This window comes from Musca domestica, unplaced genomic scaffold (genome assembly GCF_030504385.1).
Source record: "Musca domestica strain aabys unplaced genomic scaffold, Musca_domestica.polishedcontigs.V.1.1 2, whole genome shotgun sequence".
Lineage (NCBI taxonomy): Eukaryota > Metazoa > Arthropoda > Insecta > Diptera > Muscidae > Musca > Musca domestica.
In genome coordinates this window covers 16,221,508-16,238,219 of record NW_026712249.1, presented here as the reverse complement: position 1 = coordinate 16,238,219, position 16,712 = coordinate 16,221,508, and the positions used below count along the sequence as shown (strand labels likewise).

The following is a 16,712-nucleotide window of genomic DNA, read 5'->3' as shown; positions in this document are numbered from 1 at the left end:
TTTAAATATTTATTAGATGGTCTCTTGGGTGGCAAATTCACATGGCGATGGCGATGGCGAGGAAATACATTGTCACTAGAAAAACTGTATAGGGGGGGGGGGGGGGGGAGAGAGGGAAATTAATGCAGATCTGCAAAGAGGTTAATGACAAATTTTAGATGATGTGAGGTTGCTACGGAGTGCATATTACGGCTGTGGGTAAGAAATGTAACAAATCGGATGAACAATATATATGGGAGCTATAGCTATATCTGAACCGATATTCACCAAATTTGATATACTAGCTTCTAGACTCAATTCGGTCATAAGTGCCAAATTTCATCCCATTTGGTCAAATATTAGACGTTTGGTGCACAACAAAAAGTAAATCGGACGAAGTTATATATGGGAGCTATATCCAAATCGGAACCGATCTCGATAAAATTTGGCAAAAATATTTCTGAGCTGTATTTGATATATTTCCCTGAATATCGTTGTTACGGAGTACGTATTACGGCTGTGGGTAGTAAATATAACAAATCGGATGAACAATATATATGGGAGGTTTAGGTATATTTGAACCGATCTTCACCAAATTTGGCATACTACCTTCTAGACTCAATTCGGCCGCATGTGCCAAATTCCATCCCATTTGGGCCAATATTAGACGTTTGGTGCACAATAAAAGGTAAATCGGACGAAGTTATATATGGGAGCTATATCCAAATCTGAACAGATCTCGATAAAATTTAGCAAAGGTATTTCTGAGCTGTATTTGATATATTTTCCTGAATATCGTTGTTACGGAGTGTATATTACGGCTGTGGGTAACAAATATAACAAATCGGATGAACAATATATATTGGAGCTATAGCTATATCTGAACCGATCTTCACCAAATTTGACGTACTAGCTTCTAGACACAATTCGGTCGTCAGTGCCAAATTTCATCCCATTTGGGCAAATAATAGACGTTTGGTGCACAATAAAAGGTAAATCGGACGAAGTTATATATGGGAGAGCTATATCCAATTCCGCACCGATCTCGATAAAATTTGGCAAAGATATTTCTTAGCTGTATTTTGTTATATTTCCCTAAATATCGTTGTTACGGAGTGTATATTACGGCTGTGGATAACAAATATAACAAATCGGATGAACAATATATATGGGAGCTATAGCTATATCTGAACCGATCTTCACTAAATTTGACATACTAGCTTCTAGACTCAATTCGGTCGTAAGTGCCAAATTCCATCCCATTTGGGCAAATATTAGAGGTTTGGTGCACAATAAAAGGTAAATCGGACGAAGTTATATATGGGAGATATATATCCAAATCTGAACCGATCTTGATAAAATTTGGCAAAGATATTTCTGAGCTGTATTTCATAAATATCCCTAAATATCGTAGTTACGGAGTGCATATTACGGCTGTGGATAACAAATATAACAAATCGGATGAATAATATATATGGGAGCTATAGCTATATCTGAACCGATCTTCACCAAATTTGACATACTAGCTTCTAAACTCAATTCGGCCGTAAGTGCCAAATTTCATCCCATTTGGGAAAATATTAGACGTTTGGTTCAGAATAAAAGGTAAATCGGACGAAGTTATATATAAGAGCTATATCCAAATCTGAACCGATCTCGATAAAATTTGGCAAAGATATTTCTGAGCTGTATTTGATATATCTCCCTGAATATCGTTGTTACGGAGTGCATATTACGGCTGTGGGTAACAAAAATAACAAATCGGATAAACAAGTTATATGGGAGCTATAGCTATATCTGAATCGATCTTCACCAAATTTGGCATACTAGCTTCTAGACTCAATTCGGTCTAAAGTGCCAAATTCCATCCCATTTGGGCAAATATTACACGTTTAGTGCACAATAAAAGGTAAATCGGACGAAGTTATATATGGGAGATATATATCCAAATCTGAACAGATATCGATAAAATTTGGCAAAGATATTTCTGAGCTTCATTTGATATATATCTCCAAATTTTGTTATTACAGAGTGTATATTACGGCTGTGGATAACAAATATAACAAATCGGATGAACAATATATATGGGAGCTATAGCTATATCTGAACCGATCATCACCAAATTTGACATACTAGCTTCTAGACTCAATTCGGTCGTATGTGCCAAATTCCATCCCATTTGGGCAAATATTAGACGTTTGGTGCACAATAAAAGGTAAATCGGACGAAGTTATATATGGGAGATATATATTCAAATCCGAACCGATCTCGATAAAATTTGGCAAAGATATTTCTGAGCTATATTTGATATATTTCCCCAAATATTGTTGTTACAGAGTGCATATTACGGCTGCGGAGGACAAAAATAACAAATCGGACGAACAATATATATATATGGGAGCTATAGCTATATCTGAACCAATTTCGCCTTATTGGTTCTATGTGCAAAATTCCATATTATTCGGGCTGATATTACACGTTTGGTGCACAATAAAAGGCAAATCGGACGAAGATATATATGGGAGCTATGTTGAAATTTTTACCGATTTCAATAGGGTTCGTCCTTGGGCCAAACAAATGATTTGTGCAAAATTTCATCTTCATCGGATAATAAATGCGACCTGCATTTTGTTCACAAGAATACATGGACAAACGGTCGGACAGAAGGACTGACATGCATAAATCGACTCAGAATGTGATTCTATGGAGATCCTCAAAAGTAACTATGGGTCTATCCCGCTTCCTTCTCCATGTTACAAACAAATGCACAAAGACATAATACCCTGACCACCTTGTGGTGTAGGGTATAAAAACTCATTTTAATCAGGGTACCTGCAGTTTTTCCTTTGTCACCAATAAGTCAATAGAATATAATGGAGGGCGTTTTTAATGGTCTTACCAAGCATTTCAAACTAAAATGAATTTCCGATAGTCTTGATGATTTAATCATCTTATTTAGTCACCTCTTCAAACGTCAGCACCTCAAATCAACGGCCGTCCAAAGATAACCGAGTCATAATTTTAGATCGAAAACCATTGATAGTAGAAATAACAACAACAACAAGAACAACAACACCAAATAGATTGCATGACTCAAATCATTCAACATTTCTTCGTTTGTTTTTAAATAGCAGCCGCTTTAATAATAACAACAACAACAATGGTTAAAATTAATTTCTTCATGGTATTGCAGCGGAATGCTGCCATCGTAACTTCAAATTATTGGAAATGCGAACTGAAAAAACCTATAGAGCATATAACTTTAATTGGCTCAAATGGTGGCACAATTATTCCGGTCGATATTTAGTTCAGGTGGGGAAAGGGTTTTGAAATTACCAAGGTATATTTATAACGTTTTTACCCTGCCCTGTGAGTGATATGTGAGATGACCTTTACAATGTTTTTTCTTGGTGCCATACCAGTTTTCTTCTTTTCCCCGCTATAGACGATTTCGATTCAAACTGTGCTGTGCTGAAATCAATAAAAGAAAATTACATTGTTCTACTTGCCAACTATTTAATGAAGAAATTAGGCAACTGCCTACCATCAAAATTTTCAATGCATCCGTTAAAATGGCTGGGTGATTCGTTTTTACCTTGGGAAACCTTTAATGTGTAAATTACTAGGGCTAAAAGCAGATTAGACTAAGAAACACACATACAAGCGTTCGAAATACTTAATGAAGTCCTTGCTCCTGCTTTTGCAACAATGTTAGATAATAATAAAAACAGAAAAAAAAAACAGGGTAAGTGAGAGGAGAAGGTATTCTAAACACTGTTGGGACAACGTGGTGGAGGTACATATTTTGTTTCTATCGAAAAAAATTGGACCTCAGACGGACTAAGGTCTGCGAATTTTTTTCTATCGGGAAAATCGACATCACTCTGACTGGGGTCTGTCAATTTTTTCTACCGGAGAAATTGGCTTCAACGTAACTGAGTTCTGCGATTTTATTCTATGGTATAGCTAAGTCCACGGAATATTTTTTCCATCAAACAAAAAAAGCCTCATTATATTTGAGGTCTCGAATTTTATTCCTATAGAAAAAAAATAGGTCTTAGTATAACTGTGATCTCCAATTTTTTGTCCAAATAAAAAAATGGCCCCCGTGTAACTGAGGTCAGTGAACTGAGGTCTTTCTCTTTCACGAATCAAGCATTCTATAACAGACAAATGATAGACTTAATCGAAAGCTTCTAAAAATTTGGAACTTACAGCTGGGTCGACATTATGATATCATTACACCTTAACAAAAGCGTTCCGCGGAACGAAATGCAAAATATGGACATAACTGTCAAATACTTGGGTCAAATGGACCTTTTTCAGGGCCAGGAAAAAATTATAAAGCGCATGTGTTCCTTTCAGCATTAATTATGCTATGGCTACGAAGGGCATTTATCATTTCATGGGACCAAAATATTCCTCATTGACGGTTTTACACCCTAGGACTCTTTGGCCAAAATCCTTTTTAGGGCATGTGGAGTTGATCTAAGCGTGCCCTTTCATATGTCTGTTTGACTGGCTGATGCACACGAAAACTTTCGAAGGGATTATCCGATTTGATTCAAAGTTGTTACATCGTAATATTATTTTCAAACTAAGATCGAGTTTGAAGATGGGCAAAATCGGTCCACAACTTGTGGTAAACCCGCCTCCCCCTCCAACAAAAAAGGGCGAATTTTTCAAAGTAATTAATTTACCTCATAGAAAGAAAAAGGATCTGATGATGCAAACTTTGCACATCCCAATCTTTTTGCCAGTGCTACGTCAGGTGCTAAAATAGACAATGTCGGCCCACTCCATCAAGTACCTCCCCCACAAGGTGTCATAATTTCGAATAATTAAAATTCTTATGAAATGTGAAATAAGAGTCCAATTGTCCTAAAATTTCACACATCCAAATATTTTTTTTTTACAAAATATCTGATGTGAAGATGGTAGAGATCGGCCCATTCGTTCTGGTACCTTTCCCACAACGGGTCAAAAAATTTTAAAACCCATGAAGCCGTAAAAAGCAAAATGAGCCTTCGATTCTTTTCAAAGTTCACACATGCCAATATTTCTACTTAAGCAAGATCTGGTGTGAAGATGGTAGAGATCGGACCACTACTCCTGGTACCTCTCGCACACTGGGTCTAAATTTTGAATATTTACACTTTTATAAAATTTGAACTAAGTGTTCGATTATCTTCGACTTTCGCACATTTCAATATTTTTACTAACACAAAGTCTGGTATGACGAACGGATTAAACGGACCACTCCTTCTAGCACCTCACCCACAACCGGTCAAAATTTTGAATAACCACGAAGCCCATAGAACGCGAAATGGACATCCGATTAGCTTCAAACATTGCACATCTTAATTTTTTCTATCAACACAAGATCAGGTGTGAAGATGGATTATGTCGGATGACTCCTTCTGGTATCTTCCCCGCAACGAGTTAAAATTTCCAATAATCATAAAATGCGAAAAAAGCCTCAGATTCTCTTTAAATTTCATGTATCCCAATATTTTATTAACGCAAGTTCTTGTGTGAAAATGACAGATACCAACCTACGCCTTTAGGTATCCCCATTTAGGGTCACAATTTTAACTTATACTTATATCCTTCATAACTTGCGAAACAAGTCGTCGATTCCATTGAATAATTTGAGATGAAAAACTGCAACCAACTTCAGACTGCTGTCATTTCAAAGCCACTGGTCCGACAACTGTTAAAATTATTCCACTGACAGCTCATTATATTGTTTACAAACGTACAAAAGCATTTTGGTGAGAATTCTGCAGAAAAAAATTTATTCGTGATGGAATTCATGGGCGATAGTGTGATTTCTTTATATTTGGCTGGAAAACCACAAGTGGCTATCGTTAGAGCAGTCCAGCATTTAATTGTGAATAAATCTTTTGTGGCTCGTACCATCGCTCGTTACCATGATACCGGTTATATTAGTAGCGTAGCCCGACGTCAAGGAAGTGGACGGAAGAAAACAGCAACATCAGCACAAATAAAATAAAGAAGCGATTTGATCGAAACCCGCGTCGCAGTGGCCGAAAAATGGCTCATGAGCTCAACATATCACAATAATCCATTCGGCAAATATTGTAAAAATGAGCTCGGGGTAAAGCCATTGAAATTCCAAAAAGTGCAAGAACTTACACCGCAACAGAAAGAAAATTGACTTAAAAGAGCTAAAGAGCTGCTTCGCCGAAAATGGTGAACTGCCGAATTTGGTTTTCTCTGCTCCGATGAGAAAACATTGGTTGTCCAGCAATTTGTAAACAAACAAAATGATCGTGTTTACTTATCAAGGAGGTCAGCTTAAAATGTGCACCAGAACTCAAGCGTCGGCCATGGTGATGGTGTGGGCCGCCATAACAGCCCATGGTCGCTCTCCGCTCGTATTAATCGACTGTGGCATCAGAATAAATACCGAATATTATCGCGAAAATATTCTGGAGGGTGTATTAAACCCTTGGGCACGCAAACATTTTGGCCGCAGACCTTGGACATTCCAACAGGACTCAGCAACATCGCACTCAGCGCCACTCGCCACCCAAGTATGGTTACAAAATGAGGTTCCTCGCTTTATTTCCAGCGCACAATGGCCACCAAAATCTCCGGATACCAATCCATTGGACTATTGTGTCTGGAGTATTTTGGAAAGCAAGGTTGGCACTAAAAAATACCAAAGTGTCGATCACCTCAAGCAAGCGCTTCGCCAGGAATGGGCCAAAATACCGCAGAGCAACATTTTGGCAGCGTGTGACGGTTTCATTGGCCGTTTGAAGGAACAAATCTAAACTTATTCTAAAATTTTATCAATTATATCAACTCAGATCAATTTTAACCAATTTAATATTTTGAATAAAATTTAGAGAAATTGATTTTTTTTTTTACTAAAAAACCCAGCTTAATTTTGAAAACTATTGATTTCAAAATTCAACGAAAATTTCCCATGTCCTTCCTTCTTCGCCACACAACATGTCCTTGTTACGACACGTACAAGTTGTGTAAGAAGAATGTTGTGCTCATTTGTTTGGCAGTTAGAATTGCATTTCAATGCAAATCCCCAAACACATAATACGATACTGAAGCATCGAGCGACAACAACAACAAATCCCCCCTAACGAACAAAAATGTTTGCAAAAAGTTCAAGGTATTTTGCAAAACAAAAAAAAACAGAAAAACTATTTCAAGATAATCAAGTGTCAAGCCAGAGAAAATATTTTGAAAACCAAACAAACATTCAACAACCCCTTTGCAAGCGGGGAGGGGGAGTAAGAGAAACACTACCACACATAATATCGGCAAAAAGGAACTGCAACAACAATGTTTTTAAAATTAATCGACCAGATGTTGCAATAAAATTGTTAATAAAACTGTTAAAAAGTTCTGCCTACAGACTAATACCCTCAGACTTTGTTCGATTATTTAAATATATTTTGACTTGTGTTATGATTATTCCAATTGTTGATTCTCTATGGAGTAGGTTCCGAAGGAATGGACCAAAATTGTCCATTTCGTATCGGACCCAAAATAAACACGATATAAATATGGGGGAACTTGGTAACAGGTTGGTAACTTCCTTCCCTTTACATGAGATGTGATATATGTGATAATTTTTGGAAAATGTTGAAATGTGCGTGAGTTACCAGGTATTGTCGACCGAGGTATTCCATTTTCATGCTTCATCTAATACAGAAAAAATATTGGTATCCAATTTTATGCGAAATCATAAATTCCATATTCATCGCAGGTTTCTGTTAGAGAGAAAAATTTAGATATAGCTAGTTCTAAAGAATCGCTGACTTTTTTCCAAAAAAAAAAAAAAAAAAATGACGGATAAAAGTATTGAAAATTGTGACCCTTTGTGGGGAAGGTACCAGAAGGGGTTCGCAGTTACATATAATCTTCACAACAGATAATGTATTAGCTAAAATATTAGAATGTTTGGAATTTGAAGAGAGTTGGATGCTTATTTCGCTTTCTTTAATCATTTTGTTTTTCAAAATCTTGAGGGGGAGGTACTTAAAGGAGTGCGCCGATATATTCCATCTTCTCAGCAGATCTTGTATTAGTAGATATAATGAGGTGTGTGAAATTGGAGGAGAGTTGGATGCTTATTTCGCTTTCTCTGAGCGTTTTGTTTTTCAAAATCTTGAACCGTACATGGGGCAGATAGCAAAAGAAATGGTCCGATCTCTGCATTGTGTTGATGGAAATATTGAGATGTGCCCAGTCTAGAATGGAATCGGATGTTAATTTCGCTTTTTATGAGCTTCATGCATATTCAAATTTCTGAACCGTTGTGGGGGAGATATCAGAAGGGGAGTGGACCGATATATTCGATCTTCACTACAGATCTGGTGTTAGTAGAAATAATGACATGTGTGAAATACAAAGAGAATCTGATACTTATTTATACTCAACATTTTTACCCTTTGTAGGGGAGTTGCCAGAAGGAATGGTCCGATCTCTACCGTTTTTATAACATATCCTGTGTTGATGGAAATATTCAGATGTGCCAAGTCTAAATGGAATCCGATGTTAGTTTCGCGCTTTGAGAGCTTAATGGATATTCAAAATTTCGACATTTTGTGGGGAAGGTACCAGAAGGAGTGGACCGATATATTCCATCTTAACATCAGATCTTGGTTTATGAAAATATTGGGGTGTGTGAAATTTTAAGACAATCGGATTCTTACATCACACTTTATGAGATTTGTAATTATTCAAAATTTTTACCCTTTGTGAGGGAGGCACTGATGGAGTGGACCGATATTATCCGTTCTTGCACCTGACCTAGAAGTAACGCAAATATTATGATTTGCAAAGTTGGAGCAAAACCGGATTGTTGCTTCTCTTTCTGTGCAGAAAAAAATCTTTTTTTTTGAAAATTTCGGTCTTGTGTGGGGGAGGTACCAGAAGGAGTGGACCGATGCATACCATCTTATCACCAGATCTTGAGTTTATAAAAATATTGTGACGAGTGAAATTTTAAGACTATCGGATTCTTATATCACATTTTATAACAGTTATAATTATTCAAAATTTTGACCATTTGTGGGGGAAGCATTGGATAGAATGGACCGATATTATCCATTTTTGCACCTGACCGAGAACTGAGGCAAATATTAGGATTTGCAAAGTTGGAGCAAAATCGGATTATTGCTTCTCTTTCTGAAGGAGTGGACCGATGTTCTCCATCCTAACACCGGACCTTGAGTTAATAAAATTATTGGGATGTGTGAAATTTGAAGACAATCGGACTCATACATAACATTTATTAAAAAATTTGACCCCTTGTGGGGGAGGTACCGAGTGGACCGATATTATCCATTTTTGCACCTGACCGAGAACTGATGCAAAAATTATGACTTGCAATGTTGGAGTAAAATCGTATTGTTATTTCTCTTTCTGTGCAGAATATATATTTTTTTGAAAATTTCTTTTTTTTTTTGGGAGGTACCAGAAGGAGTGGACCGATATTGCCCATCTCCGAACTCGATCTAAGTTTGACAAAAATATTACGATGTACCAAGTTTACACCAAATTGGGTACTCCCTTCGAGAGTTATCGTGCGTACCAGCCAGACGGACGGACATCGCTAAATCGATTCCAAATGTCCTGAAAGGGTTTTGGTCCAAAGAGAGCTAGGGTTATTTCCGTTATTTCGACTAGGTACGTTTTGACCCTATCAAATTGTATATACCCTCTGTATCCATGTGGCTGAGGGTATAATAAAAACTGTAGAATGCAATTTGGCTGGGACCTCAGGAAGGGATGAGTTGTAGTTTTTAGGGATCCTTACCAAACGGTTTTATTAAGTGGTTACCGAGAGTATATAGTGCAAATAAGTAGAGTTCGAATGTAGCAATTTACCATAAGGGTCGCTATTGATGTAAAGGTTCCCAAAAATGCATGGTGTGTGGAAATTGGCAACAGATTTTGCCAAAACCCTAAAATATCCCAAAAAGTAAAAATACTGCAATTTTGAGCTAAATATCTGAAGCTCTCAGGAATTCATAAAAAATTTATATTTTATATATTTTTTTTATATTTTGAAATTTGATATTTCACAATAGTATATTTAGAAAATCGCACGGGTACTAAAAACGTACCAAGAGTAAAATACGATTTTGTTATCATGTTAATTTTGTATACGAGCCAAATAGCATACACCGGTTAAAGTACCTTAAGCTTTTACAATTTTCACTTTAGCTTTCGACTGCGTATCACTAGTCTGATTTGAGAACTTTTTTTTGTAAAGAGTACTAAAACAAGTTAAAAAGTATGAAAAAAGTAAAAAAAAGCCTATGCCCGCTTATTATATATCATTTGAACGTGCTTAATCGAAATAACGGTTTGAGTGCCTAGATCTCTTTGGACCAAATCCATTTTAGGTTATTTGGAGTCGATCTAGCAATGTCCGTTTGTCTACCTGGCTGGCTGGCTGTTGCGCACGATAACTCTCGAAGGGAGTATTCGATTTGATACAAACTTGGTACATCATAATATTATTGTCAAACTTAAATCGAATACGGAGATGGGCAATATCGGTCCACTTCTTGTGGTACCGCCAACACAAAATGTCAAAATTTTTCAAAGCAAATATTTTACCTCGAAGAAAAATAATCATTCGATTTCGAGCAAACTTTGCGAATATTTCTATTATCTATGTTAGGTCAGGTGCGAAAAAGGACAATATCGGTCCACTCCATCAAGTACCTCCACCACATAGGGTAAAAATTTGGAATAATCATAACTCTTATAAAATGTGAAATAAGAGCACGATTGTCTTAAATTTTCCAACATCCCAATATTTTTATTCACACAAGATCTGGTGTGAACATGGGACATTTCGGTCCACTCCTTCTGATACCACCACCACAAGAGGGTAAAAATTTTGAATATTCATGTAGTTCATTAAACGCGAAATTAACATCCGATTCCATTCAAACTACGTAGATCTCAATATTTTTCTCAACACTAGACCTGTTATGAAGATCGCAAAGATCGGGCCATTCCTTCTGGTTGCTACCCCACAAAGGGTTAAAATTTAGAATATCCAAAACGATCATAAAATCCGATATAAGCATACGATTCTCTTCATATTTCACATATCCCATTATTTCTACCTACACAAAATCTGCTGGGAAGATGGGAAATATCGGTTCACTCCTTCTGGCACCTCCCCCACAAAGGGTCAAAATTTTGAATATCCACGATCCTCATAAAACGCTTACTAATATCCGATTCCATCCATCAATAGAAGACCTGTTATCTTATTATATATCGGACCATTCCTTCTGGTATTTAGATTCGATACGAAATGGAAAATATTGACCGATTCCTACTCCATAGAGGGTCAACAATTTGAATAATCATAACAGAAGTCAAAATATATTAAAATAATCGAACGGCAAAACCGACTGATACTTTTTAACATGATATAACTCCCAAACCGTCCCAAGAACCCCACCACTATAACCTCTTGTTCGATAGTTATTTTCATTAGCATTTAAATTATATTCATATCGACTTTTGTAGAACCCGGTCTAACCCGGTTCTTGGAGCCGGACTTTGGCGTCAAATATCCGGATCAATCCCCCCAAAGAATAAAAAATATGTCTCAGAATCAGAATCTCAGAAAACCTAACTCTGAAAAAAATTAAAAAAAAAATCTGAAAATTTTTACTAAACTAGAGTAAAGCCTCAATTTGTACCTCTTTGAATTGATTTTTATTTAGTGCAGTTGTAGTTCTCAAAAGGCGCCGCCATACTGCGGTCTCATTCCGAATTCCTTTACGAATATTTAGTACCCCTTACCTCGAATTGTATCAAGTCAAGGCCCATGGGATGTGTGACCTGTGTAATGCTCCCATCCCCCATTGGCATAACTCTTGAATAGTAAAAACTCTCCGATTTTTTACAATTTTTTCCAGAGGTAGTCATTTGTACTTTGATTCCGAGAAAATATATTTTTCTTGAGGGGCGGACATGTATTGCCGGATATTTGACCCAAAAGTCTGATTAACAAAATACCTATATGGAATGTGGTTACATGATGGGCTAAAATTAAAAATTATCGTTTTTTTGGACCGGCATTTTTTGGAGATTCAAAAAATTGAGCCTTTTTCGATTTTTAAGAAATGTCGGTCTTCAATGACCCCATCTTTTTGGATAAGTATTTTCATTCGCTTACAAATGATATCTATATTGTCAAAAAACTACAGTTAAACCTCAAATGGTGCCTTCGGTCTCATTCCGAATTCTTCACCAAATACCAAGGCACAATATTTAGTACTCCTTTACCTCGAATTGAATCAAGTACAAACTCATGAGATGTGTGGCCTGTAAAATACCTCCACCATTTAAAAATTATTCCATTTGCTCCTCTATCGATTTAAAGTTAGAAAATTCTACATTAAACTTGAACGGCTGGCTGACTGGCTGTTTACTGCTACTGGGATGCAGCGGAATGGGCCGGCCATTAATCCATAGGGCAAACTTTTCTTTCCAAAGGTTTTCTTTATTTTTCGCATTTTTTTTTCCTTTCATCCTCCATTCATTCACTCATTCACTTTGCCATTCACTTTATGGCTGATTGTCGATAGGTTTTCGATGATGATTGCTTTTGGTTTTTGTTGTTACTCTTGCTGTCGCTGCTGCTGTTGCTGTTGTGGAGTTGTTGTTATTTTTTATTATTGCTCCGCTGCTGATATCGGCGATGCGGTGATGTTATTGCGGTTGGTTATTTCTGATCCGTAACATAAACAATGCAACCAAACTGACAGATCGTCAGACAAACAAACAAACCAATAGAGAGAGAGAGAGAGAGAGAGAGAGACCAACAGAAAGTCGAAGGAACAAACCAATAACAACGGGCAATAAATTCTTGTCTTTCAATGTATAAACATCAGCCATCCAAAAGGGGGGAGAACTTTTTCCCTTGAGAAAATTTCAAAAAAATGTTTTTTAAAAATTTAATTTTAGTTGCTTATAAACGAAATTTTGTTTATAATAAACAAAAATATATTCCGCCATTCAAATGGGGCCTCAAAACCTTTGATTATCAATTTTTATACCACCTACCCCACAAGGTGGTCAGGGTATTATGTCTTTGTGCAATTGTTTGTTTGTAACAGGCAAAAGGAAACGAGATTGACTCCTAGTTCCTTTTGATGATCTGCATAGAATCGCATTCTGAGTCGATTTATGCATGTCCGTCCGTCCGTCCATCCGTCTGTCCATGTATTTTTGTGAACAAAGTACAGTTTGCATTTATTACCCGATCCAGATGAAATTTTGCACAAATCATTTGTTTGGCCCAAGGACGAACCCTATTGAAATTGGAGAGAATCGGTAAAAATTTCGATATAGCTTCCATATATATCTTCGTCCGATTTGCCTTTTATTGTACACCAAACGTGTAATATCCGCCCGAATAATATGGAATTTTGCAGATACAACTAAATTAGGCCTGACAATAAGTATGCCAAATTTGATCGAAATCGGTTCAGATATAGCTATAGCTCCCATACATATTGTTCATCCGATTTGTTATTTTTGTCCTCCGCAGCCGTAATATACACTGTAATAACTATATTTGGGGAAATATATCAAATACAGCTCAGAAATATCTTTGCCAAATTTTATCAAGATCGGTTCGGATTTGAATATATCTCTCCCATATATAACTTCGTCCGATTTACCTTTTATTGTGCACCAAACGTCTAATATTTGTCCAAATGGGATGAAATTTGGCACTTATGACCGAATTGAGTCTAGAAGCTAGTATGTCAAATTTGGTGAAGATCGGTTCAGATATAGCTATAGCTCCCATATATATTGTTCATCCGATTTGATATATTTGTTAGCCGCAGCCGTAATATGCATTCCGTAACAACGTTATTCAGGGATATTTATTAAATACAGCTCAGAAATATCTTTACCAAATTTTATCGAGATCGGTTCGGATTTGAATATATATCTCCCACATATAACTTCGTCCGATCTACCTTTTATTGTGCACCAAACGTCTAATATCTGCCCAAATGGGATGAAATTTGGCACTTACGACCGAATTGAGTCTAGAAGCTAGTATGCCAAATTTGGTGAAGATCGGTTCAGATATAGCTATGGCTCCCATATATATTGTTCATCCGATTTGTTATATTTATTACCCACAGCCATAATCTGCACTCCGTAACAACAATATTTGGCGAAATATATCAAATACAGCTCAGAAATACCTTTGCTAAATTTTATCGAGATCAGTTCGGATTTGAATATATATCTCCCATATATAACTTCGTCCGATTTACCTTTTATTGTGCACCAAACGTCTAATATTTGTCCAAATGGGATGAAATTTGACACTTGCGACCGAATTAGAAGCTAGTATGTCAAATTTTGTGAAGATCGGTTCAGATATAACTATAGCTCCCATATATATTGTTCATCCGATTTGTTATGTTTCTTACCCACAGCCGTAATATGCACTCCGTTACAACGATATTCAGGGATATTTATGAAATACAGCTAAGAAATATCTTTGCCAAATGTTATCAAGATCGGTTCAGATTTGGATATAGCTCCCATATATAACTTCGTCCGATTTACCTTTTATTGTGCACCAAACGTCTAATATTTGCCCAAAATGGGATGGAATTTGGCAATTACGACCAAATTGAGTCTAGAAGCTAGTATGTCAAATTTGGTGAAGATCGGTTCAGATATAGCTATAGCTTCCATATATATTGTTCATCCGATTTGTTATATTTGTTACCCACAGCCGTAATATGCACTCCGTAACAACGATATTCTGGGATATTTATGAAATTCAGCTCGGAAATATTTTGTCAAATTTTATCGAGATCGGTTCAGATTTGGATATAGCTCCCATATATATCTTTATGTGCCTTCAGATTAATTGTGCACCAAATGGGCAATACAAGTCCGAATTTAAAAGACCATGGTTTCACCATGCATTTGTAGTTGTGCATGTGCAAGGGGGTGGGTGTGAGTGTGCACATTCGTGTGTGTGTGTATGTATTCCAAAAATCCACCCCTTTTTCAAATCCCAATCTAAGAACAATCAAATGATGAACCACCCGAAACAAAAACGAACAGCAAAAAGGCAATTTCACCCACTTCCGCAAAAACAAATTCACTTTCATCCATCGAATATCGAGCATCCTGGGACATTACCTAGAAATGTTGTATGTCACGCTTCTCCTGCTGCTTCTTCTATCTGATTAGAATCTTCTTCTCGACGATGTGATTTTTATTCCATATGTGTCGTCGTATTCGAATCGCCAATACCACTTTTCTTAAAATTTAATTCAAATTTATTTTATTTTTTTTTTCTCACTTCACTTCACTTTTGACCACCACTCTATTTTTTTCCTCCACAATATATATTCTATTCACCAAAGAAGCGAACAACAATAACAACGTTATTCATCAGATTCTGACAGAAAACGCGCCGCGCATTCACCTCGTCTTTGCTATCACACGCGCCGTTGAAGAAAAATCGTTGCAAACACCTCAACAATTCCGTTTGAACTGAAGCCAGCAGGGCCAACTGAATGGCTGGGATGGTCGTTCGTTCGGTTGATTTGCTGGCTTGCACAACTCTCAAATGCTTGTCTACGACGGCTACACTACTCACCACTCACTACTGCCAACTCTCAAACCGAAGGCAAACTCTCGCACACGACCGACTGACACAACACAACACGACAACGATTCAAAAACAAAGCAACAGCAATTCAAAGACAAATGGGTAAATAAAAGTTCAACCCCCCCTTCCACCCAAAGACCGGGAATGAAAAGAAAAACACAACTACAGTCTGGGGAAAGTAAATTAGGGAGGGAAATGAAATCGGTGAGGTGGGGTTGATGTGTGAGGTTTAAAGAAGCCCTGATACTAATTCCACATAATTTGTGGTATCAACTTTTATTCCAAATATTGACCTTTTAACAGGGAAAGGTGGACAAAAGAATTTTCTAATATTGTCGATTTTCATACCCTTCACATTCATCCTTGTATGGAGGGTATATTAAGTTCGTCATTCCGTTTGTAGCACATCGAAACAATAATTTTTAGACCCAAAAAAATATATATTCTTGATTAGCGTAAAATTCTGAAACATTTTAGCCCCGTCCTTCCGTCCGTCTGACCATAAGTTGCAATCACGCTAGAGTCAAAACAAATTAAGATAGGAAGCTAAAATTTTGCACATGTCAGTCTTTTGTATGCAGGCAGGTCAAGTACAAAGATGGGCTACATCGGTCTACGATATCGCATTGTCTCCGCATAACAGAACTCTCCGATATTCGGTATTTTGATGAGTTCAGAAACATTTTTTAATGGAATCGTTTGAAATTCAACCGAAGGAGTTTTGTGTGAGTACTTTTCCCCCTGGATGAGAATTGTCTGTATAGGTCGCATAGCCCACATACAACTGTACCCCACGGTATTCCAGCCATAGCCATATGACTGGAGAAGGTATACAGGGTGAGATAAAAAACTGTATTCAAGTCGAACGCCATAATTTTTACATATTATTTTAAATTTTATTGAATGAAAGAAAAACAAGTTAAAAAGTTGTAAGATCGGCCAGGCCGAACTTTGAATTTGGAACGAATTTGGAAATAAAATCCTTAAAAAAATCTGTTAAAATTTTAAAAATACCAAATATAGCCGTTATATTGGTGTCTAT

General features: G+C 36.8%; 1 protein-coding gene across 1 annotated transcript in view; it reads right to left on the bottom strand.

Annotated features, from left to right (window-relative positions):
- The window catches only part of LOC101896241 (septin-2), a 69,539-nt gene extending 53,989 nt beyond the window's left edge, over positions 1 to 15,550 (bottom strand). Inside the window, exon 1 of the mRNA XM_059121883.1 lies at positions 15,196 to 15,550. The gene's annotated coding sequence lies outside the window, so the exon portion shown is untranslated. The remainder of the gene's footprint in view (positions 1 to 15,195) is intronic.
- Positions 15,551 to 16,712: the final 1,162 nt, after the last annotated feature.